The 22,585-nt window shown below is 43.9% G+C and overlaps 1 long non-coding RNA gene across 1 annotated transcript in view; it reads right to left on the bottom strand.

Annotated features, from left to right (window-relative positions):
- Nucleotides 1–12,835: 12,835 nt before the first annotated feature.
- LOC146759960 (uncharacterized) overlaps nt 12,836–22,585 on the bottom strand; it is an 87,827-nt gene continuing 78,077 nt past the window's right edge. The window contains exon 3 of the long non-coding RNA XR_014948632.1: nt 12,836–12,971. This is a non-coding gene — a long non-coding RNA (uncharacterized LOC146759960). The remainder of the gene's footprint in view (nt 12,972–22,585) is intronic.

The following is a 22,585-nucleotide window of genomic DNA, read 5'->3' as shown; positions in this document are numbered from 1 at the left end:
CTGTGTTTTTATGCTTTGTCATGAAGGTCTGTAAAAAGGAAAAAAAAAAAAAAAAAAAAAAAAAAGAACAAATCCCCAATTTTCTAAAAAAAACCCAAGCAAACAAAAAACAACAACAACAACAACAAAAATCCCATAAAATAATAATTAAAAAACCCTACAAAAATAAAACTCCAAGTCTCACCCCTCCCCGCCACCTGAATGGCAGACCAGTTCCTCTGACGCTTGACGCTTCTCTTTCACTCTTGGGTTTTGTTTCCTTTCTGTTTTGCACTACAATGGGATGGTGGTATTGGAGAGGATTGGATACCAGCTCCACCCCTGTCGCCTCCTCCTTCCCCCTTCCCCAAATCCTGTCTCTGGGGAGCAGTGTGGACAAGTCACATCTGACAAAGTTACCAAACACATCAGTCGACAAAAAGCTCTCTGAGTCAACAAATGTTTTCCATGTCACTGGTTGGCAAACAAAGAAAACAAGCCCAGCTGCACTCTAACTGCGCTTTGTGGTGGAAAGGAAAGTGCGGGGCTTCACGTGGGCCCATCTAATTGCCCTCCGGACAGCTGAGACTGAGATGGACAAATTCAGGATTGGCTGGGATTATTGCTTGGTTCCCTAGCCCTTAGGCTCCTCTCCTTTAACCCTAATCCCCGTAACCCATGCCTACGTCCATTCACCCACAGCCCAGTTTCACAGTTTTACATATGTCCAGCACCCATTCTCCAGATCCCTATAGCCTGGTGACAACAGCCTCATTATCTGCATCCAACACCTAATTTCCCAACCACTGCAGTCTTGCAATACATGCCCCTCTGCAATTTCCAGTCCATCTGCTCATACTCCTGATAATTTATGGGCCTACATTCAAATCCATATGTCCACAACCTTCCAGCCAGTCCCAACATGCAACCTCATCTTTTCATATTCAGCCCTATATTGTGCACCCTAATATTTACCCTTTATCCCAAATGCTCACCTGATGATTCTCTAGGGATTTTCTGCTCTTTTTGGCTCCCAAGTGACTAGCAAACACTGTTCTGCAAAAGGCTGTCAATAGAAATGCTTATTACTCCTGTATTGTCAGCAAACTCATAAACTGTTCCTTGCACTGACACTTCTTAAAAAATACTCAAAGAAAACATGAAGGCAGCTATAGCCTGTCCCCAGGGCATCAAGTCTGCCAAAGCAGATCCTTGTTGTTTTAGAGAGATTTCTGATAAAACGAATAGGCTACTGTCCATGGACAAAGACAGGATTGAGAATCGAAACCTCAAAGGGCATAAAAGCAAATGGTATAGTCCGTATAGCCAACATTATGTATGAAATCCAAAGTTCCCAGCCACTGAGATGTGGCTGTGGACTCAGCCTTCTGTTTTCAAGTTTAACTTGTATGTATGAAAGCCACCATCACTAAACGGCTGTGTTGATCCCGAAGGCCCCTTTCACCTAACACTTGTAGCCCTTGCATGGCTCTAGCTGATTATAGGTCTGTGTCTTCTTTAACGGAATGCCCAATTGAAAAGGGTATGGGGGGGAGGGGGGTGTTTACATAGAAGATAAAGAGCTACAATCTGTTCCTGTACAGAATAAAGTCAAAGAGGTTACTTTCTGATCTACTATTTAAATTGTTATTCTGCACACCTAACCTCTGAGTAACCTGCTGCAAATAGAAAAGTTGTTTCACTGTCACTGAGACCACAATTTGGCCCATCATCTCATTTTATTCTACATGAGAAGCAAAAATCTGAGTAATGTCTAAAAATGTACCACTCCTTGTTTTCCTCCACAGACACCAGACAGATGCTGGACCCTGTTCCATAGTCCCACTTTAAGTCCCTCAGTACAGCCCTTGCCCTACCCATGCTCAGGGCCATGAGCAGTACACATCCCAGTACTGACCACTAGAACTTCCCTGAGGAGGCTCAAGAAAAGGAAATGGTTACACCTCATGTTTAGCAACCTGCAGCCCAGGGGCCACCTTAATTGAAGCTAGCAGCTCAGAAATGCTCTTTTTCATAAAGGTATTTTGCCGAACATGAGACATGAGATAGGTCACGAAAGCTGGATTTGGTTGGCTTACCCATGGCTGGTTTGATCTGACCCTCAGAGGGACAAATTCACCATTGGTGCAACTCTGCCGATAAAAGAGGACTTCCACCAGGCGTTGGGTTGGTTTGGAAAGTACCTAAGTGCAAGTAGTTTGATCAGGAAAATCAAAAGGAAAGCAGAATTATGCAAAGGACTGGGCAGTCTAATCCTCTTCCACCACCATCTGTAGACCCCCATGCGAATGTACTGAATTACATTTGCCAAAGAGTTTCTTGTGTTGATTGTTTTGATTTACAGTCGGTGGATGCATTGTAAAGCAGTATTATAGCTAAAGTCTAGTAGCTGACACAGGGATTTATGTGGTGATATTATGCGGAAGAAAACCATCAATATTCATATAGATTCCATTAGACTGGACTATGCAGGAAACGCAAAAATTTACCAATTATTTAATATTATGTTATTTGCAAAAACAATTGCTGCTTTGTAGGAAGATAATGTGTGTAATGTGAAGGCAATTCCTCTTGTATATAAGTTCATCTCCATCTTCATCATGGTAGTTATTAAAACAGCCTCGTCTCATCCTGTAGATAAGGAACACTCTGTCTGTACTGTGCAAGTCTTGTTGTGCTCACTGAAAACAAAACACTGTGTTCAATAAAGCACAGCACAAATCCAGAACCTGAAGGAACAGCCAAACCTTGAAAGGACCCCTTCCCCAACTGGCCAACAGTTGCTTTATTATAAACTGATTCTTTCTCATTGTTATTTTAAAAGTTTTAGAGGAACAAAAGAAAAAAAAAAATTGGAGGAAAGAAATTGCTATGCAAAGCCAGTGAAGTCTATCACTCGCATCTCTCTCCTCCATTCTGCTGTCTCCTCCCTTTCTCTCATTTCTTTCTCATACTCTAATTCACTTCTGTCTCTCTCTTTTACTGTTTCTCATTCCCAGGGTGATCTTCTATCCAGATCAGTATCGCTGGTATGGGAGTAGGTATCTGGGAGTTCAGACTCCCCAGTTCTCCACCTGGCCCAGAGAACCTTTGTCAAGTCCAATTTCTCCCCTATGCCTCAACTCCAGTCTTCTGTAAAATGGGGATAACAGTAGTTCCCAGTCCACAGAGGTACGGTGCAGCTGAATTAATTAGCACCGGCTCAGCACTTTAAGATCCTGGAATGAAAATTCTATCAAAGTGCTAAGTATTATTCTGAATAATAATGAACATTTCCATTACATTTCTCTCTCTTTATTTTTCTCACAAATAGCCCTTCCTTTCTTTATTCTTCTTCTATAGCTCTCCCTTCATTTCTTTCACATCATTCTTAGCTCTTCTGCTATGGTTGCTTTATCTAATGGACCAAGCAGAAATGCTGTGCAACTGCATCTTCTCCTGTAATAGTTTTGTTTGGGTCTTTTGTTTTGGTTTTATTTTCTTTGAGGGGATGAATCTCATAAGTTCTCAAATGCCATATGTCACTGGGAGGAACAGGGACCACGCTATTAAAAACTGAACAGCACTTTTGAGTCCTGTTCTCTGAAACTCTCATGTCCTTTTGGCCCAGCAGGATGTGGGGCAAGAAGCTGGAAGGGTCACACAGGGCGGATCTGTTAAAACCTGGGGTGGGAGGTAAAGCAGCAACGTGTGGAAATGGGGCCACATCTGCATGATTTGTGACCACCAGCAGTGATGGGTCACATTCAGAACACAACTTCAGAACTGAACACATGAACACGAGGCTGAAAAACAAACCTCAAAAGGAAAACAAAACAAAAAAAACACCTGCACCTGTTTCTCTACTTTATAGATTAATGTACATCGACATTTTCCTAAAGACATTTCTTGGTTTACTGAACTGCTGGAAACAAAACCCCTTTCTTCCCTAAGGAAAAGCAGGTCTCTCAGAAGAGAATTATAGCTGCCCTTGGGATCTGACAGAATGGGGGCTTCTAGAGGACCCCACACATACTGTGTTGTGCTCCTTGGCTGGGTCCAAGACAGTGGCAAACTTGCAGAGCAGGAAGGAGGGAACAAACAACAGCAATTAGAGAACTGAATGCAGATCCAACCTTATGCAGCTCTGCTGATGCTCTCCAGTTTGATCAAGGCATGAGCCCATGGAGAGGACCAGTGCCAGGTGCAGGGTTATTTCCATTCTGGGCTGTTGCAGCCTCTTTTGGCTTTTCCTCAATGCTTCAGTTCTGCTCAACTCTTTTCTCTTTTTGTGCACACGAAAAATAAAAACTTTTTTTTTTTTTTTGTATGTCATTTTGGTGGCTCCCAGCTTGTTTCTCCTCCCCCCTCTCTCTCATTCCCTCAGCACTCCTCTCTCTCCAGCAGATTCCCTTGAGGTCTCTAGCATGTTATGTTTGCCACAAATAGCACCCTTCAGGCACCATGTCAACAACACACCTCGTGACAAGGCACTGCGCATGGATGCAAACCCTCCCAACACAAGCCAGCTTCTGAGCCCCCACCCACATCCCACTCCACTTCATTGCCAGCGAGACTCCATCTGATATTGATCTCACTGAACTGATCCCCACTGATCCATAACACATCCGGTGTCCCCCGGTAGCTCAGAAATCAGAGTGCTGCAGGGTAGCCACCATGTCATGACGTGGGATAATCCAATGCCCTCTGCCACTCTGTACCTTTTTCCCCACATCCCACTTTGGGATGAGCAATACCTGCTCTGCCTGCCTATGACATCTCAGACGAGTGATCAGCACCTCTCAGGTCTCACTTCCCTTCCTCTGCTGCCCCATTTTTAGCTCCATTAGAAGCATCCCTCCAGCCCAACACTTTGTTAGAGCTTGCTCTTGCTGAACTTCTATCTTGGTCAGTGTAAGACAAAGCCAAATGCAAAGTCATTAATAACCCATTCTCCAAACTACTCGTCATTCACCTAACAGAGAGCTAGACGTTATATTAAGGTATGCTGTAAACACAACCAGTAATGAGGTATTCGCTCGATTTTTCCTCAGTCAAGCATTAATTCTCCAGGAAGTTGAGCGCAGTTTAAGGTCATAGAGGCGGAGTAAAAATGTAGCAAGGAGTCAGGCTGGGCTAAATCAATTCTCCAATTCCCAGTCATTTACAAATATTTTCACAACAGCTCACGAAAGTGAGAGGGGCAGATTTTCTGCTGCTGTGTCTGTACCGCAAGGAAACCTGTGCAGGAACGCTGTCAGGAAATCAAATGCTTGCACAAAGCTTTCGCTCAGCAGACAGTTAAAACATTTCCTGTTCTTTCAGTTTATACTTTCCTTTTCAATATTAATAGAATGGGCTGAAAATCTTCCAGCAGGGCATTTTCCGTAAGTGAAAGTCAATTTGTGGAAATCCAAACAGTCTGTAAAAGCAATTCAATTTTCACAACACCGCAGTAAAACTGCCTGGCAGCTCTCTAGAAGCAGGGAGCCTGCCTTGCAGGGCTCACCCTCTAAGGAGGCGGGCCCAGAGCAGGCTCCAAATCTGAAATCTCCCACATGCCAGGATTGCGCCTTTCTCTACCTAAGCTGAGGTGACTTGAATCCAACAGTGGACTAACATACAACATAGAATCATAGAATTACCCAGGTTAGAAAAGACCTTGAAGATCATCAAGTCCAACCGCAGCCTAACCAGTACCCTAACTCTAAAAATGCTGCACTAAATCATATCCCTGAGTACCACATCCAAACGGCTCTTAAACACAACCAGGGATGGCGATTCAACCACCACCCTGGGGAATTCAACCAGCTCCCTGGGGAAAGCATCCTGGGTGTTAAACTGAGTGGAATTTACTGATGTGTGCTCACAGTCAGAGACGAATGGTAAAGAAGCACATACGTGCACCAGAAGAAAGCAAAAAGGCTTTTCAAAAGTCATCGTGGTAAAACAGCATTAGAAGAAAGATTGAGAAGTAAACATTTGAAATCCCAATGAATACAACCCAGAAAATTGCACCCTGAGGTTTCTGTATAAGGCTCCATAATAGGTAGCTGTACTATTGCAAAACTTTCACAAATTCCAAGAATTTATATATCTTCCAAAAACAATACTTGCACAAAAGAACTACTTCTGCAACTCCAGCTTGTCTTATGCTCCTTTAATAATCGACTCAAACTGGCCCATAAACCATGGACGTTCTCCCATAATCAACAGGCAATCTCAGTGTGAAAGCGTGGTGTGATAAAACTACAAAGATCGCCATTCTGTCTACGAGGAAGGAAAATTATGTTCTAAGAGACTATGCAATACCAAGAAAAAATACACATTTTGTAACTAAAAGAAAAGGTTGAACATTCTGAGATTTTAACAATTCTCTTCAAAAAATAAAACCCTTAGTGAGGCGTAAACAAAGAAAGCATTTGGAATGTGTAAGCATTCACAGTGCCAGCAGCCTACCTAGATGGTACACACCTAAAGATACTGAGTGGGTTGGTGGATGAATTTACTGGATCACACACAGCCTGTCCCAGAGAGCTTGAAACACCTGGGGAAACGGCAGAGGGGAGAACAGCAAACACAACACTTCTGTTTTAAAAAGGAAAAAAAGATCCTGAAAATTACCATCCAGCAAATCAACACACTGATGCTTGTATCCATATTTAGGGAAGATGAGGACACTGAGCAAGTAGCCATTGATAAAGATATACATAGTAAACAGGCTGTACATCAACATTTGACTGCTTTAGAAGAAGAAAAAGCTCAGAGTATCCTCAATACAGTTAATTTCAGTGATTCAGGAGGTATCTGCAGTGAAGCAAATGAAGTTCATTGGAGCCTGTATTGACAGCTCCTAGTACTCAAAAACTGCAAACCAAGTCCATGCAAAATCACAAGACTGATTGGAAATGATGTGATTTGCATATAACACAAAAATGTTTTATATAAATGAATGTACACGTATATAAATGAACAAATGAAATGTAACAAATGAAATGAAATGAGAAATGTAACAAAGATGGCTTCACTTTGAAACTGTCTTTTTCCAAAACAAACTCCTTACATCAGAAACACCCTGGTTTTGCCTCTCTGCCTGTTCAGAAGAAAACGAATCATTCCACTTTAAGAGACACACTGACAATGAAATATCACAAACATCATGACTTCCAACCTGAGACCAATTTCAAACACACCCTGTTGAACACTTACGAAGAGAAGACACTCAAAACCTACACAGAAAACCCGAAGGGTATAAGACTGAGCAGTGTGAAATTCCACACAGCTCTGTGCTGCTGTTTGCAGAAGGCAGCAGCGTTTTTCCACAGTGGAAGCCCTGCCAGCACACAGCCCATCTGCAGACCTCACCTAGCACCTGCTTGAGCTGCAATGCCCACCCATAAGGTACCAGCCATGCCAGCACTTCTCAGGCTTACATGGGACAGCTGAATCACCCTTAAGCAGTGAGTCGACCCAAAGCCCCTTACTTTCAAGCCTCTTTCTCCAATATCAAGATCAGTACTTCTAAATTGTTTTTTTTTTAAAACTTTGGTTTGCTTTTACAGAAACCACTTTTAATGTAGATGGGAGTAGTGAGCTTGTGGATCTAGATTCCCTATACTGGCAGCTATTCTTCTACTGATGGCTTTTTGTTCTTACTGTTCGCTAATTGAAAAAGATTGAAAATCACTTCTCCAGACACGCTTCAAATCTCAGAGCATGACATAAAAGCCAGGAATCCAAATTTCTCCCAGCAATGCCTAGCTAACAAACTAGCTGCCTAACCCACTGGGAAAGTTTATGTATCCTATCTCCTGCTAAAGCTGAGTAGAAATAGGATAATAGCTTGTTTGCGCTAGCAGCTGAGACAACCTTTTATCTCAAGAAGAAACAGTCTGCACTCAGAAGCCCCAGACTGATTGTGTATAGAATTATCATTCTTAAATGTCAAAGATTGCCTGTTTTAAATTGAAAAGAGCTACAGAAAAAAAAAAAAAGAAAAAAAAAATAAGCAGCAAAAGAATTGAGCTAAAGCTGCAAAGTTCAGCACCCAAAAGTTACCAACTACAAGAACACAGGCAGAGCAGACGTAACTCTGAGAGCACTGTGGCAACAGGAGAGAAACTGCATGAACTTGTCATACTTCCCTCCCTGTAACTCTGTGCTGTCTGTAAGTAACATGGAGTACCGTTAACATGGGAGTTTGAAGCACCACAAACGGAACCCCCCATACACTGCCACCCCTGTGCACTGCTCTCCCCTACCACCCACCTTCATCCACTGATTCATTTACATCACACAAGTGTAACACACTAGCAGGTTAAATTTGCTAATAAACCAGGATGTGAGCATGTTATACCTACTTAGTATTCAGTTTGCTCTTTTATAAATGATCTGGTAGAGAATCAGGCCCTCCTCTCCCCCTCTAGCTGACTCTCATCTGATTCTAATTCAATTTCTCTGCCTATTGTTTATTTCACCGCTCCCCTGTGAAGTGTCAAATGCTGATGTTCCGTCAGCCCAGAACTGTCGTTTATATTTGTCATTCAGTCCTTGTTAAAAAATAAAACAGGACTGCGCCTGCCTTGGCGCGCTCTGCCTGGGAATTCCCTGTGGTAAAATTAGTCCATTTAGATGGAAAGTTTTGTGTCACTCCCCTGTCTAAATTGGCAGATCTGGCTCTTTTGCAAAAACCAATAAACTGTGAACCTTGATGCATCTGTCAATCAAACTCATATTTCATGAGCAAAGCCAGATGACAACAAAAGCTGGGCAGGCTCCTCCGATTGGCTCTTCTCATTTAGGCATATCAGGAGGCACCTGTCACTCCTCCGGCTCCGCACCGCGCTCAGGGGGACACCGTTCACGGGGCGCTGAGCCCTTCCTGGGGGCTGGGCTGGGCCAGGAGGAGAAGGAAGGGGGAGCTCAGCAATAGATCTGCAGCTTGGCTCTGTCCTCATGGCTCTGGTGAGAGGCGAGGAACCAGCATCACCTTTTGTTTTGGCCATTTTCCCCCCACATATTAAGTAAAAACTTCGTATTCCTATGTACTGTGGGTTTTATAGCGGTCAAAAGGATAAAGCAAGAGTGTGAAAAATGATGTGCTGACTTCCTGGGGACTGAGCCATAATGCCACAGAAGAGGAGGGGACATATCCTGAGGCCAACCCAAAGCTGCTGTACATACCACACCCTGCACCCTCTGCAGTGATGTGCAGGGACTGTGTTCCCACCACTCTGCTCAGCGAGGAGATGACTGTAACTGGGCACATAAACTGAGTCAGGGGAAGCATTTGTTAGATAGGCATGAGAGAGGCACAAAAATGGCAGCAAACAGCACCAGCTCACCCAAAGCCCCACGAGGAGCAGAAGAGCTCAGGAGCTGATGGTACTGCAGGAATGGCCCCCTGAGAGTTCAGGCACAGAGGAAAGCTCCTCATGCCCAGTATTCTCTGGAAAATCCTGAACTCTGCTGTCTGTACCAAGGAATGGTGCAAAATTTTTACCTACTGTTTCATTTGCACTCAAAAGGGGAATTTAGCCTAATTTTTCCAAGTACAATCATTTGCATATTTGCATTAGGTTGCCACTGAACCGTTCCAGAAACCTGCACTTCCACAGAGCCGCTGCCTGATGACGGATTTATGTCATCTCCTAAGCATCCCATCACAAACCCCATCTCAAGCACCTGTATTTTCTCTCCCTATTTTGTTTTGCTCAGAACAGCTCTGCCATCATATGTCACTTACATTGCTCACAGATATCAGTGTAATTCTCTAGGCAGCGCAGCAAGCAGACAGTTCCCTTAAAACCAGACTGGCACATTACTGATTCTCACCATTCTCCAAGTGGTGAAAATTTTGTGCTTTTGCTCCAGTTAAAGATATAGGATACAGAATGAAAATCTCAGCCTTCTTAAACAGTTGTGAGTTCATTGGTTTCACCAACCAGTTTCAAGTACAGGCTCAAACAGACAAGACAAAAAGCCAAAGAACTCTTAATGACATTTAAGCTCACTGCATTATTCTTACAGGTGGAGGACAGCATTTGTTGCTTACTGAGCAAACTGGGCATACAAAGTACTAGTTTTCATGCAATAAAAAACTAGTTGGTATACATATACAGCTCTGCTGGGCTAAGCACATAAGGTCTGAACATGATCTGTACATTGCTGCTTAGGATTGAGAAAAAGCTGCTGAAATACTGCTGCTAGCAGGCAGCTTCAGGGTATGAATGAGCACACAGAGTGGTACAGCCACAGGCTGAAGTCAGGGAAGGAAATGTTATAGGCCTTAGGCACTGTCATTATGAACCACATTACAAGATCATCTAGAAATATTGAGAAAAAGAGTCCATGTGTTGTGTACTGTGCAAACTAAGACATCACTCCTGTCCTGACCAACCTACTTATAATTAGACAAAACAGTGAGGGGAAGTGACTCATTCAGTGCTGCTCATCTGATCACTGGCAGAATGAGAACGACACATCGGTCTTGTCAGAGATCCTCCTCTATGCAGACATGAAGAAAAGCAAAGAGGGATGATCACTACCCACCCAGCAGAAGGGTGCTGGGATGTGATCATGTTCTTGGAAGGGACTAGAGGTGGCTTCTCATATCCACCTTACTGACACACTTTGAAAGGTCCACCACATCTTGGAGGAAATAAATGAAAGATAACAAATCTTCAAAACAGGTTTTCTACTTGCTGCATCCTTTTACAGCAGGGAAATTCTTGAACAAAATGTAAAGAAAATCTAAGCAAATCCACTGGAAATGCCACAACAAAATCTAAGAGAAACTTCAGGCTGTTACATAGTAGAAAGCAAGCACTGACAGACAGCTCACAGAAGCACACTGACAGCCCAAAGAAAGGTCATAAAGCTGGTAACATAGGGTGAGGCCTGGCCAAGATTCACCTTTGTCAGAATAGTTCAGCAGCTCTGTTTCCACATTTGTGACTGGTCCTCAAGAGCCTGGTATGTACATATGTATAGCTCACTATTTTCACCTTTAAGTTTTACTATAAACCAGAAAACACATCAATTATACCCCCTTTCTCAACTATTTCATTGCATTCTCCATCTGTGTGTATCAGGTGATCACTTGTGTTAGATTTTACAGCCCATAGCAGAAATTCCTTTCCTGCTTTGTTTACATAGAACAGGTGAGGTAGAGGGCTGCCTGCCCCCAACCAGGGGCTGAGCCCCTAATTGCTACTACAAAATACACCATAAACAGAAAACATTTTCTTGGAAAAGGCCACAAAGTCTCACCCATGGGAAACATCCTGGTGATGTCAAACATGTCTTTTCCTTGGAGGTAACTGCTGTGTTATTACTGACTCCATAGAAAATCCTGCTCCAGGTCAAGATTCCACTAAGTAAATCCCCACCAGAAGAGGGGAAGCAAAATGGAAACACAATCAAAAGGAACTTAAAACAGCCTTCGATAATGGAAACCAGGTGGTCTCTTTATCAGTATCTCCAGTATTACTCTGTATCTATTTTTGGATATGGATTGTCTGTTGTGTTCCATTACTGTTTGTTTATTCATGTGTTTTCCCTCTTCATGTGTGTTTTGTTTGTCTGATACAGTGAAAGCAAAACATCGATAATATTTTGATATTCTCTGAGACCTATTTGCCTTCACAACCTGAGACTGAGAACAAACACCCACTGTTCTTTCAGGAGAGAAGGAGACATCAGAATATTTGGGAATTGTGGTGAATTCACCTAAATTACAGCCCAGACTGAAGAGGTCAATGAGAGAAGAACACGGGTTTTAGTAAGAGAGTCTGAAAACAAAAGCATTACACATCACCTCTTTGCAGTCATGACCCATACCTCTCCCATGCAGGATATTCCATCCCTAAAACAAAGACGGTACCTTCAGGTCCTCCAAGTAGTAAATTACTACTCACAGCAGTCTCTGCTATTGAATTCCAGCATGCCCCCAGCATTTGATAACGCACGATACTGACAGGAACCAAAGGGATGCGGTCATCTATGACTCTCAGCTCCAACAAGGACATTTTAACTTTCTGTCCGAGATTAATACACTTTCTCAGCACTACAGCCACAACAGCCACATGGATATTTATCTATTCAAGTCCCTCAGACTCACTGGGAAGCTCTGGTTTTTCTCAGTTAATGCCACAATAATGGTAGGACAAGTTATTTCTGGCATGTTAAAAGAGAAGGACCAACTGCAAATTCTTCCCTCTGCAATGAGAGAATTGGCCAACTCTGATTATGACTGAGTATCCACTTGGCTAGAAGGTTAGTCCTCAGAATTTCCTTTAACCAGCAACACACAGAACCAGGTAAAGACAAGTTCCTTTGAAGATTAGCACCATTTCTACAACATACTGAGGATTCCCGCTTCTCTTCCAAGATCAAGCACTGCTGTTAACTTAGAACACACGTAAGTATCTTAATGAGCAACAGACTTCCCACAGCTTCAACTGGAATCAGGAGCACAACAAAGGTTCTCAGGAATCCCTTATCACTGATCAAGCCATAAATCTTTCTTACAGATCTCATGTAACTATAAAAAAAACTCCTGTTCATGATCACAATCTACAACTTTCTACAAACCTCCATTCCAGATTAATCAATTCAAAACACATTTCAGATTAATCAATTCAAAACAAGGCAAAGTATTTTTTATCATTCCACTATTATCCACGTCAACCATACAACAATCTTTATCACGTTCTTTTGGGCTCCAGGCAGTAATCTTAGCTGAATTCATTTGGAGATTCTTCCAAATTCAAAGCACTTTCACATCTTCACAAATTTTCTGTTCTGTTTTACAATTATGCCATTTTCTTACCTTCATCTGTGCTCCGTGCGGTCTGTTGCTGAGCTGCTCAGGGCATTCTTTGACTTCTGCATCCCCTGGTGACAGGAAGACTCTTAATTGGAATTCATCACAATGGTTCCTGAACATTCCCCTAAAGCCATGCCAGAGGCTTCCTTAACAGAACCATAACCTGTAGGTCACAAGAACACAAGAAAAAGAAGACACTTGATTAGATCACAAAGCAGCAGATTCCAAGCTGATTAAATATTTTTCCCAACAGCTTTTATTTTGACCAACTGAATTTATAACCACAGGAAGTCACCAAGATTCCAGAAAAGAAAAAAGGACAGTTGTATAGATTAGCATTCAACAAGCATTCTGGAAAGATATTAGCATTTCTGGGATTAAGCCAACTGCAAGCTCCTTGAGCTCCCAATGAACTGCACATTCCTCCTACATCTGCCCATGTCATGGTTCTTCTGCCTTCCTCTTAAGAATCTGCTGAGACTACTGCTAGAGATCAGAGTCCTTACAAACCACGAGCCTGACCCACTCTTACAAACCCTGTGTTCCTAAATCTACAGATTTAGCATTCAAAGTGAGGAATCAGCCTCTGTATCTGGCCCACAGTTCTGATACATGCTGAAGAAGCTTGTACCTTGATTAATTTTTAAGTTGTCTATATTGCCATCAAGTCTATCTTGCTGCTGTATCCGATAAAAACTTTTCTGTTTCAGTCTCAGAGGCTCAACAACACAAGTGAAACACACTCATTTGCTCTATTAATGTGTCCTGTGTCATGTTCACCTGACTGGCTCAGGGCAGCCTGATCATAATCACTTTTCTCATAGCTTGATTTGTCTTCTGCATCCACTACTGTCAATCAGAAGTCTGAAGCCAGAAGAGCTACACTCATGTAAACTGTGTATAAGTGAAACTGGAATCAGGCATTGACTTTTAAGATAGCTGTTTTCAAGTTCATTGCCACAGCTACCCCAGAGGAGACTCCTAGCGCACTGTGATCATCTTGTCTGGCCTCTGATATGAGATACCCATAGGGCTGCACTGAATTAATTCCTGCTGCAGGTTCTGTAGCTGGGGTTGAGCTGGGGAATCTGTTTCAGAGGAACATTCACTACTAAATATAAAGGTTCTAGTGCTGGAAAATATACTGAACCCGAGCTAAAGTATTTTGACAGGTGATTACCTGCACTGCTGAAAAGACAACACATTATTTCTGGTTGAATATACCTACTATCAGTGCAGAGCTGTTGGAGCTTCAGATCTGTGTATACCAGGCTGCAGAGCCTTCACTACCAACCCTTATATTCTTCATCCTGGCATTTATAAGCTGTAGCATTTTAAATTTTGTTTCTACTGAGAAAAAATGCATTTTACAATTAATGTATTTCCAGACTTAATGTCTTAGTCTTTAAAGACCTTTAGCACCCAGACAAGTGCCTTCTCATCAGCAGTCAAGAATGCTTCTGTGCCGTGGGATTTAGCTGAACGGAATCTCATTTCACAGACATTCCCAGTTCAGACTAGTCTTTTCCAGGCACCATATACATCTCCCAGGATCTCTGATTTAAGTTTGCCTGTTTGCTTGACCTCTAGGCAGAAAAGTCACTGCTTGTGTATTATTGCCACCACTGACAATGTGTGTTAGTTTCTGTGTACGTATTTGTTTTTTGACTTACCAAACTACAACAAAACTCTGATCTTCACTTTAAACAGCTTATACTTTAGGATCCCTTAACAAAAATAGATACATTCATGTACTTCCTCCACAGAAAGCTACCTCAAGATATGACTGTTGTTCTCTCAGCTCTAATGGAACTGTTTCTAGACTGGACTCTCAGCACTACAGATGAGTCACAGCTTTACTGACTTGCTTAACTGCAATGGAAAACTGCTGCAAAAGCCTTCAGAAGGAGCTGCGTGCACTATTTCCTTGCAGTAGCCATACCAAGAGAAGGATAATGCAAGTGTTTTAAAATAAGTCTTCTCTTTACCCATGACATCTTTGCATGGTTATCTTTTCCTATACATTTCCTCCTAGTGCTGTAACTATAACTGGCTTTCCGACTTGCAAGGGTCCAACAGTGTCTCTCAAATTCTCCTCTAAAGTTTGCCTGTTCCACCTTCCTGCTTCCTACATCTCTCACTCCACCTGCTCCCACTTCACACTAGATCTAGTCAGCATCTAGACCATGCTAAGAACTAAATCCATAAGCCAGAGTCACAACATTTTAATGACAATGTAGTTACAACGTAATTTAATTATATCAGGAAGTCCTCCATGGTCCCCATCTTGGAAGATGTGTAATGATGTAATTTGAGGCTCTCAAAGCCACACAAGGGGTCAGGCACCCCTTTCTGATCCACACTGAAGGAAACTGCAAACCCAAATTGCTGATGCCTTTCTATAGGATATGACTGCTTGGGTATCCCAACCAGTAGACACCAATGCACATTGTGAGATGCTGAATGCCATTCAGCACCCACTGAAACAGCGTTGGGGTATCAATCAGCATGCTGGGGATTAACTGGAACTGTTCCGAGCTTCCAACACATTCTGTTATGAGAATAAAGTAGGAATGCAGTCAATACATGTGAAGGCTTGAGGCTCAGCCCCAGAGATAATACAAAATGACTCGCTTTTTCTCTGGTCATACTTTTCCCAAACCATGGTGCAAATTGTGGAAAAGCAGCCTCCTGACTCCTGTCATAATAGAAGCAGCATTCCCTGCCTTCCCTCCACTTCTTCCCATCCCTCTCATGAGTGAGCCACTGCACTGAGTTGGACCGCAGGGAGTCAAGGAGAAGCAGGGTTTAACCTCTTTCTCATTTTATTTCTTTAAACAATCTCCTCCTCCACCTCCTCTTTCTTCTCCTCCTCTTCTTCCTCATCCTCCCACCCACCCCCACCCTGTCCATCTCCCCTCATCCCACTCGCACACCACTCCCCCCCTTTACCGGTATCCAACACTGTCAACCCAAACACATGATAAATTGCCCTGTCAACAGAATTCATTCAGGGACCAATTAATTCCACAGAAATGAACCAGGAGCCATCAGTTGCTGAAAAACTCCAAGTGCAGGGAGCGAGGAAGCTAGCTTTGTGTGTGTGTGTGTGTGTGTGTGTGTGAGAGAGAGAGAGAGAGAGAGAGGCTTGGGAAGTTAGTCTGACAGAAATTGGTCATTTAATGCTTAAGTGCACCGTAGACAGCCCTGTCATAGCAGCCGGCATGGCAAAAACTCCCCCAGTGCTTTATTTATTAATTATGTGGAGCAGCACGGGGGTCACTTCACTGTCTCAATACAGACTCATCAACTTTACTTCTTGTCACCGGAGGAGGTCCCTCAGCATGTGGGACATCGGGCCACATCGCAGTTCTGCCTCTGCCACCCCGCTACGACACAGCCTGAAGCAAGTTTGCAGGAGCAACACCTGTGCCCTCAGCACGAGTGGGCAGCGGCAGGCGGGGTGGAAAGAACAGCACAAGTGGGAGCAAACCATCATCCTGCTGCTGCCCGGCTACAGAGCAGAGGTGGTGGGAGCCTGGAGATTTCATTTGCAAAGCTTCCTCATTATCCTCCTTCACATTCTCCTTAGCCATGATGCCTGCAAAAATCTGACAGCAGTTAGGCTGCTGATGTATTATGAGTACTGCCTATCCTGCTGATCAATAGCATCTCACTGCTCCGCGCTCTATTCCCTCAGCTGTCTTTGCTATCCACTACTGCTTGACTCATGGCTGTGAGCTCTCTGAGGGCAGGATCATCTTTCTCCTCTGTGCCAGTACAGCACCAGGCAACGCCCAACCCTGATCTCTGAGGAGCGCTCCTGAAGTGCTCGATAGTAACTGAAATAATTATTCTAGCCACTTATAGAACCAAAGAAAATAAGGCTGGAGAGGACTGCTGGAAATAACCAAGACCACCCAGACCACATCCCTGCCAAGGCAGGATCAACCATAGTTGAAGTATTTCTAAATCTTTTTGTCTAGTTTCTTTGTCATGCCCCTTTCCACTCTGCTGTGTGCTTAGGACTTGAAACCATTCATTTCCCCCTGAGAAAAAAAAACATGAAGCCAGGTCTTGAGATGTATCTCCACATTTAAGCAAGAAACAGAATTATGTCCCCACTATTTGGCAGAGATGAACAAGTGATGCACGTGCTGCTTTTCACATTCTCCTACTGGTTGGAAAGCAGTCAGATGCATTCTGGAGTAATTCAGTGTAACATGTATTTCTCAGTATTTCCTGATCCTCCATATGAAAACTCAAGAACACAAAGAAATCCTGACAGCGATGTCGCACTGGCATGGCTGATCCATACAGCACAATGAAAAGAGACCTTCTCCCTGCACACCTGATTCACAATCACTGAGGTTGGAAAGGACCCTCTGAGATCATCCAGTCCAATATCCATCCACCATGCCCACTAACCACGTCCTCTGTGCCACGTCTGCTCTTTGCTTGAACACCTCCCTGTGCAGCCAGTGGACTGTCACTCTTTCTGAGAAGAAATATCCCAATACCCCACCTGAACTTCTCCTGGCCCTACTTAAACCCATTACCTCTCATCCTTTTACCAAATTAGCCATGGTGTCTGACCACTTCCAGTACACATTATCTGCTCCAGTGCCTGGAGATGAATTTTGCTTCAAAATGTTGGGTTCCCAGACTGGATTTTTCAGCTTTTGGGAATGTTCAGATATGGGGCTTAAGTACATTTCTTCTGCAGGCATCTCTCTGTGAGCATGTCTGTTCCCCCGTGCTGATCAGTGCACCAGGGACACACAAATGGCAGAAACAGCCTGAATAGGGGAAACAGTACACTTCCACCTTGGTGAAAATCCATTGCCTTCACCTGTCCCAGCCCCAGCATGGTCTACTGTAAGGCATGAAATCTTCGTGTTGCCCTGTGCCACAGCAAATGCAGAGCAGGACAAATTAGCAGGTCACACACACCTTACAATTTTCCAAGAGAGGTTCTGTTTTTTCACAGCACATCAGCTATAGGTTACTGTGACAAACTACAAGTGCACACTGCCACGTTGGAGCTACCAGTCAAAGCCTCACTACACAGCTTCCCTGAGTCCAGAACAGCCTGATGCAGTCACAGCTCTGCAACCACTGGCTCCCACTCTTCATAAGACCCCTCCAGAAGGTAAGGAACACCTGTGCTGGTTTCCTCAGAAGAGAAATGCCTCATGTAAGATCGGGAAGATCCTGTTCTATGTTCAAGACCTAATGAGACCTCTAAAGAGTGCATGTGGAACAACAAAAGGCTCAGAGTGAACACCCAATGACAGCCTGTATTATGTATCTATCTGCATCTGTATTTACGACTCCTTTTTCCAAGTACTTACTCAGTAACTGATAAATCTCAGCATGTTACGGAAGACAGAACCTGATGAGGAAACTCAGCTGACAAAGGACTATTCCAACCACATGGGACCTTACACAGCCCTTCCAAGCATTTCTCAATCAGGCTTTAAGGAGCCTGTTAGCATTCATTTTATATGGCTAACTACTATTTCATACAGAAATTTAGATGGGAAATGTTTTACTTTCACAGGAGAAAAGGAAGAGAATCTCATGTTTCAGCCAGTGAGCAACAAACACAGGCACAGATGTGTCCTGCTGACCTACAGGACACATGCAGGCAGTACCAGTAGCCCAACTCAGGGCACAGGCTCAGGCACAGAAGCAGGAGCTGCTCCCTGCACTTTCTGTAGTTGTTATAGTGCAGCACTTGGCAAAAGAAGCCATTTCCACAGTGGAAAATAACCGACTCGATAACCCTGGAGATCACTGCTAGTTCTGTTTGTTTTATTCTTACACTTTACCTGAAAAATGATGGAGAAAATAATGAATTTTTAAAGTGAAACTTCAGTTTACAATCACCAGTTTTTCTTTTATAAAGCTCTTGTTTCAGATACTCAGAATGGAAATCATATTACAGGCTAATTGTCTCAAATTACAGCTTGTATATTGTATTATCATAACTTTCACCATACTATACTATTCTTTGGAACAGGAGTCCCCAGTGCCCAGATTCCAAATGTAATACTGAGGTCACTCAAACTCTGTGGCCATACTATAAAGAAACCATAATAACAGATAAATATTTTCAAATATTCCTACTTGATGCCAGAAATAGTCTACACCTTCACAGAGCAGAGATGACAGGATAAATCAGATATGAAATAGTTTTGATACAGAGGACCTAAGAATAATCAGGTCAGAAAATTTACTTTTGTCTTGGGACAGGCTGTTAGGGAGCTGCTGATTGCCTTTGCTGTTGAATAAGACAGTTAATAAAGATAAAACGTGTTCTGTAGAACAGAAGGATATTTTGGTCTTGCAGGATGGCCCTGTGTTCTGCTGTAACAAGGTTGTGCCACACTCTGTCCTCAACGAGCTCACTTTGCAGGCCAGAGAACTCAGCAAGTCCCTGCACTGCAGTCCTGCTGTGAACCTGCAGAGCAGTCAGTGCTTTGTACCGTCCCTCCCCACACATGCTTCTTTCCCAAAGCATCATCTCCTGGCAGTACAAAGCTACTTGCCTCTCTGAGCTCAAAGACAACAAACCAACAGCTCTCAGTTCTCAATCTGAAATTACCGCACCACTTTGCTGCCTGTCAGGCACTGTGCTGCAGTCAATAACAATGTATCAGGGGGAGATGGGTGGGCACAGACCACCATCACCAACAGTTGTTCAGCCTTCTTCCTGCGTGAAGATGCTGCGTGGCAATGAGTGCTATGTACCGCCACTGTCACAGCACAGGAGTCAGTGCTGGGACTGCATCACTTTAACAGAGAGGTTTGCAGCATCATGGCACAAAAGAGCACACACTGCCCTTGTCCTGGAAATCTCAAGTTTATGTTACCTTATTTGATTCTTTCAGACTTAGTAGAATGCTCTTCCCAGTCATATGCACTCAGCACTGCCCAGAGGGCACTCAGCAGCTGTCCTTCAGGTACCACTTTCTATATGACCAGCCTATGGGGAAGGCAGCATCATAAAACCAGCACTGCACACCAGGGATGCAAAGAACCTCCTGAATCCTGAAAGAGGAAAGCCCACACAGTCCAGGCCTGTAAGTGAAAGCCTGGTGTAACAGAGACCTTCTGCCACAAAGGTGGCAGGAGCTGCAGGCACCGTGTACAGCAGGAGCCCTGCTTTGGCCCTGGAGCTTAGGAGTGCTTGTTTTCCAGCAGGTGAAGCCAAGCTGTCTTCACTTTCTGCATGATGTGTGCTTTCAAAGAGCAACTGAATAATTGATCTGAGTGTGGATGGAAACCGACATGACCTGTTTCCAGAGCCAGCTGGGAAGCAGCATCCCTGGCACTTCTCACCCCCCACCACGTCTCCTTGACACCCGATCCCAGGCCAGCAGCTGCCCCAGCTCCCATTGCGTTGCAACTCAGTGCCGTGTATGGTGCCAATGCAGACCCTGCAGCTCACAGCCTGTGTTACATGTTCACCACTTCATCAGCACTGTGGGGCATGAGAGCAGACACTACTCCAGAGCAGTCTTCCTTCCAAGGACAGAAGGAATTGCTCTTCAGGAGGGAAAACTCTGTGCCCCACAACTTGGTTGCAATACTCTCCATTCCAAAAGCGCTAGGAGCCTGCCTCTGAGCTGAGACAGAGCCAAAGCAGGGTAGGCTTTTTTATGCAGCCAGAAGAGGAAGAGAAGGTATTTTGCTAAGCCTATATGATCCTCCTGTTGCTCCCATCTTTCTCAGTTAATTCTACATATTCAGACAGGTTTTGTTCATCCTGTTGAATTTTATTCCTGACCCAGTGGGGACCATCTATGATTTACATCAGCACAACCAGTAGCAGAATCTGACCCTATAAAGCTACAAGGCATATACCTTTCACAGAGCATTCAGTTTGTGGGGTAACAGTGACTCGATGCTACACCAGTACCTCAATTTTGTCTGAACACACAGAGAACACAGCAAAAACTCCTTCAGTCTCGTTTACTATAGCAGAATACTTATTGATTTACACCATCATGAGCGAACTGAGAATCCCAGTGAGTAAAAACATATGCTCAGCTGGAAAGAGCAATTTTTTAGTCACTTCCCTTCTACCACTCCATAAAGCTTACTTCTTTCTCCCTCTCCAAATAAACAATAAACTACAATATCATCCACAAAAGTTTTTCCACTTTCAATATATTGCCCTCTACCAATTTGTATGCCAAGATCAGTATATCATCCTAAGGAGCTGGTCTGACACTCCCCCTTCAACTGGATTGTGTGTGTGTTCTCAGAGGAGTAGGGATGAGCAGAAAAATACCAAGAGTGTTAGCTATAGGGTACACATGCACCTCTGCCATACAAACAAGACATGATACAATTCCTCCTGACTGCAGCCACTGCCTTTCTGGCAGCTTTCTAAGGGCATGTCTGAATGGGCCTCACCAGCAGTTTCTAAGCTCTGTTAGGCATTGCTGCAGTTGGCCTCAGGCTGAAGACGGACTTCCCAGAAACACAGAACCAGGCCCATTTTACAGCTGGGAAGTGGAGGCATAGGAATTAATTACAGCGTGCACCGTTACACAGCAGCTCATAGCTCAGCGGAGAATCGAAGTAATGTCACTTGTATGCCACTTAATGTCACTTAGTATTTGATCCGCTAGGCTGTTCTTCCCACAGCTGATCACCCCTCTGTATGTAAATCAGCTGTAAAGCCGGAGGAGAGGCACTGCAAACTCGCATCTTGAGAGCAGGAAAGAAACTGCTGAAGAAGTCTCACAAAGAGAGCAATGTCTGTGGCACAGTCTGCACTGGGGAAAATACACTGTCATTAGCTGCTGAACATGTGGAGTTATGGAAACCTGTCCTTGTAATGCTCAGAGCTTGGCTCCCTCAACTTTCATCACCTTTCAGGCAAGTAGTGACATGTGTCTGTGAGTCTGGGACTGGGACATGGGACTGAACTGAGCATCCTTCAAGACCAGGACTAGATTTCTGCTGTGCCGTGTACTACTCATGCAGCAGGGCTCTAGTTGCTGCTCTTCCAGGAATACCAGGTATGATAACTCACAGCGGGCTGGACAGGATGGGTACATCCAGAGGCACCTCTCGAGCCTTTTTTCTGCTCAGATTACCTATCACAGAATGACAAATTCCATAGAATGAGACTCTGTCCCTTGAGGAAGAGAGAGAAAAGATTTTAGGTAGGAGTTAGGGGGCTGCTTTGTCCTGGAGAGCAAAGACACACGCGAACAATCTGAATGTGCTCTCAGTCAAGCCCATGTGTCTATCCAAAGGAATGCCATTCCATGCATAGTGCCTGTGAGGCCACAGTTAAACAGCAGCGATGTGCAGCTTTGCTGAGGGAAAGCAGCAGGTACTAAAACGCTGAGCTGTTTTTCTTTGGAGAAATCAAGTGTGCTTCAAAGATAACAGGCCATAAAGATTAAGCTGCTACAACACCAAAGGAGAAAAGCAGATGGAGGCACCAGCGCTGCTGCAGCGGAGCGCACAGCGATGCTGAAAGGCTGCAGATTTTATCAGGACCCACTCAAGGAGGACTATAGGCTTCAGCTACGTAAGGTGAAGAGAGGCAAAGAGGAAAGAAATGGGAGGAACGTGAGGTAAAAGGATTTCATTAATTACAAGAGATTAATTAGCACCATAAAAGCAGGCAGCATGGATTACAGCAACTGTCAGCAAAGAGCAGTGACAGCTGCAGCAGAGATGGCCGGCCACACGGGCCCCCAGCCACAGCCAGCTCCTGCCACAGGCCAGCTCCCAGCCCACAGGGCT

Source organism: Coturnix japonica, chromosome 8 (genome assembly GCF_054131305.1).
Source record: "Coturnix japonica strain WE chromosome 8, WE-NBRP24, whole genome shotgun sequence".
NCBI lineage: Eukaryota > Metazoa > Chordata > Aves > Galliformes > Phasianidae > Coturnix > Coturnix japonica.
This window is presented reverse-complemented; position numbering and strand designations above follow the sequence as displayed.